Source organism: Silene latifolia, chromosome 7 (assembly GCF_048544455.1).
Source record: "Silene latifolia isolate original U9 population chromosome 7, ASM4854445v1, whole genome shotgun sequence".
Classification (NCBI taxonomy): Eukaryota; Viridiplantae; Streptophyta; class Magnoliopsida; order Caryophyllales; family Caryophyllaceae; genus Silene; species Silene latifolia.
In genome coordinates, this window is record NC_133532.1 from 58,356,203 (window position 1) to 58,360,211 (window position 4,009).

The window sequence follows — 4,009 nt, forward strand, 5'->3', positions numbered from 1 at the left end:
TTTCAAGTGACTTGATAGATGCTTCTTTCTGTTGGTCACTTAACTGCCATTGCTTTGTCAACGACTGCAACAGTGTCTTTAACTCAGCTAACTCACTTACCCCATCTGAAGATGATGCGCCTTGATTTGGTGGAGGAAAGGAAGGAGGCTTTTGGAAGCCTTGTTGAGCTTTATGAGGAGGGACATATGGCTTCTGCTGCGGTGGAGGAGTGGGATTGAGCACATTTTGACTTGTCCACCTCAAATTAGGATGGATAACCCCTTGATTGTTGTAATAAGAACCCCCTCCTTGCCTGTATTATTGAAAAGCAAGGACCTGTTCTTTCTCAGTAAGACGGTCAATAGCGGTATGACTGTCATCTCCTCCACATCTCTCACAAATGTCAGCTTTCTGTCTAGTCAACAGATGAACCGTCTGTGGCTCCCCAATAGATTGCAGCTCCAATCTATCAAAACGGGCATTCATGGCTTCCAGCTGAGCCACAACTGCCTTATCAACTGAATGGACTGTTCGAATACCATCCCGTGGGTTCCCATATTCAGTACAATGGGTCGCCATCTCCTCAATAATGCCCCATCCCTTATCGTCATCAATATTTTTCTGAAATCTACCGTTGGATGAGGCGTCCAGAATAGCTCTATGGTCATCGTACAACCCATTATAAAATTGGTTGCACAAAAACCATTGATCAAAACCGCGATGAGGAAGAGACCTCACCAATTTCTTGAACCAACACCAAGCTTCATAGAATGTCTCGTCAGGTGCCTGCTTAAAACTCGTTATCTTTCCCCTCAGCTGATTAGTGCGCTGCGGAGGAAAATATCTTTTATAGAAGGCAAGCACGAGAGTCTCCCAGTTGGTGATCCCAGCAGTTGTTCGGTCCAAATCGGTCAACCACTCACGGGTTGAGTCAGTCAAAGAAAAAGGAAACAGCACCTCCTTTATCTTGTCTTGAGTTACTCCCTTTGTAGCGGAATAGTAAAGCAGTAATCAGTAAAGACCTCCATATGCTTCCTTGGGTCTTCACTCGCCACACCCCTATACATATTTCTCTCCACCAGATTTATGTAAGACGGTTTGATATCAAAGGTGTTGCCATCCTCAATCTGGAGGTTTAAACCCTTGGGAATAAAGGATGCTTTAGGCTCCGAGTGACTTGCAATATTCGGCATCTTTACTGGTTGGTTGGCAGAAATGAGATTATCTTCTTCTAAAGATTGATCTTCTGCAAATAGAAAATGTTGTAGCTCGGGTTCGAATGTACTCAATTATTCCTTTCGAAGTTCTCTTTGCAAACGGAGTATACGCCGAAATAGTCTTTCTGGCTCAGAATCAGCTGAAACTAACTCCGACCTCTTTGACCTGGGCATACACAACATGAAAGAGATAAATGAGAACTGTCTCAAGGAATAAAAATTCCCTGAGACGGATAAAAATAAACGAAAACAAAAACAGATAGGGTCATTGCCTCCCCGACAACGGCGCCAAAATTTGACAGGCTAGTCGTGTACCTACCAAAAATAACCAACTGGCACTAACGAATACAGCTAGAGAAGTCAGGTCGATCTCCACAGGGAGGCAAGATATCTGTTAAAGGTCCGTCTATTTGGTCACAAATGGGGGTTGTAAATTGATTTTCTAAACTAAAAGTTTTAAGGGAAAGAGTAGCAAGGAAAGAGCAGTAAAGGCAAGAAAATGTGAATAAGATGATCAATAAAGAGGGAACATGTCGGGATTTCGGTTCACTACGATAGTCTAATGACTCAACTGCAAATAGTCTAGATAATTTATTGTGAGACGGATATTGAAAGGTCCTTCCGGTCCACTTTCTATCCTAGATTTCCACTAACTTAACTTCCGTCCTCGTCGGGGTAGTCTACTGTTAATAGCAGGTCTATTTAGTCCAATCTTCCGATCCAGGAATAAATTTAACCAGATTAAAGGATAAATTAGAAGCGTGCACTCAACTAAGTCGGTATTATAATTATATTGCTATGGGTACAGATTATCACAATTAAGTCATCTAGCCTATTCGCTACATCGTCACAATTCTACCATAGATCCCCTAATCCCAACATGAATGAATTTAGCTACTCATATGGTTAATGTTGTCAATATTAATAATGATGAAATAACTAACAATAGACATGGTGAAATAATAATAAAATTGCATAAATAAAACTTAGGGCAGAAATTAAAGAAGAGAGAACAAAGGAATTAAAGCAAATAAAAGCCAGATTAAGATTAGAAGGAGAGAAGGATTACAATAACAAGAATTCCGGCGTAAAGAACAACGAGATCCAAGCAAAATAACCCAAAAGCAAAGTTTACAGTAGAAAAGTTTAGGGAAAGATTAAGAGTAAGAGTGACATAAAGAAGTGTTAAGAGATCAAAAGAAGTCCTAATGACCTAATCACACGATGCTTAAATAGAAAATACAAAGTCCATAACTAAAATAAGCAACCCGGGTTAATTAAGGCCCGTGTAAACTCCAATCCTCTCGATCGAGTAGTTTAGAACCACTCGATCGAGGACTTCAGCATAAGATCCTTTCGATCGAGTAAAAATGTTACTCGATCGAGGAAAGCCTCAAATCAACACTTCGATCGAGTAAAATAAATTACTCGATCGACCTCCTCAGCATATAAAAGCACTCGATCGACCGAAATACTCCTCGATCGAGTGTTCTTCCTCCAAAATAAGCTTCAACTCGTTGCCGACTGCTTCGTTGACCATTCCTTCACGCATCCCAATGCAGTATCTCGCTCTAAAATTCCCAACTCCTCAAAATGCATGCAAAACAGGACGAAAAGGGTACGATTCCACCACTTTCAGGTTCATTCCTACAAAACAGACAAAACGAACCAAAGTAGCCATTTCGGGGCATAATGCAATATAAAACGGTACAAAATTACATGGAAATACGTGCAAAAATAGGCTAAAAAGATTATATAAAATGCACGTATCATTTACATATCAGTTTAAGGCCAAAAATCAATTTGTCTCAACAAGATTTTGTTTATTTTTTTTATTTTCCGAGGAAAAGCATGAGAATTAGTTGCCCTTTTGCTGAACTCATAAACCGCATTCAAAATGGCTACAAGACATGAAGCAAAAGATGACAAGAATTTCCAGAGGTTTAGTTTTGGCGCATTATAATGGATAGCAGAGGTCGGCGTTCGGATCATGAGCTTCTAAACCAAGCCCTTGTCTACTCTAGAGTAGCTATATATGTTACCGAAAGCCCGCCCTTGAAACATGTTTTCCAAAGTTGTCGGCATCTGCCTAAGAACCTATAGGCTTGGCCCAATGCCCTTTGGAAAAGGCTAGCAAGAGAAAGAGTGCAGGACCAAAGTTCACGAGAGTACAAGAAAGGATAGAGCGTTAAGTTTGGGATTCATTCGAACAAAAAATGAACTACCTCTTCCTCGGTCCTCGTCATACCACCACTTGCGCTAATAAACAATTCCTTTGCTTTTCATTCTCGCCACCATCATCCTTACTAAAAACCATATTTTCTTTTTCGTTTCCAAAAACCACCCCACACGAATCCTCATTCTCTACCATCACCTCAACCCAATTCGACCCACCAACACCAACTTTGCTGGTGTGAGTATAATATTTAAGTTAGTTATGGGGTAATATTATTAGAGACTAATTATGTGATAAGATAAAATTAAATTAAATTAAATAAGCCGTCATACCATCAATTAAGTAAACAAACTGATAAAATAGAAAGCGAAGGTTACAAGTTACGCAAATGTTTAATCAAAAAGGTTAGGGGATTATAAACGTTCCAAAAAATCAAAAAATACGAAGTAGAGATCATAAAAACACACGATACCTACTAGGTTGGAGATGTTGTGAAATAAAGACACGAGGGTATAGTAGAGAAAAGATAGAAAGAGACAGAACTGTATATTATTCCATTATGAGGGGGTATATATACACATACAATCAAAGTAAAGTTTCCATAAGATAATACATTTCAGAATATTCTAAGATATG

General features: G+C 39.4%; 1 non-coding gene across 1 annotated transcript; it reads left to right on the forward strand.

The window, feature by feature from the left end:
• Positions 1–695: 695 nt before the first annotated feature.
• On the forward strand, positions 696–799 carry LOC141593327 (small nucleolar RNA R71). Its single transcript, XR_012521418.1, has one exon. It is a non-coding gene; the product is annotated as a small nucleolar RNA R71 (small nucleolar RNA).
• Positions 800–4,009: the final 3,210 nt, after the last annotated feature.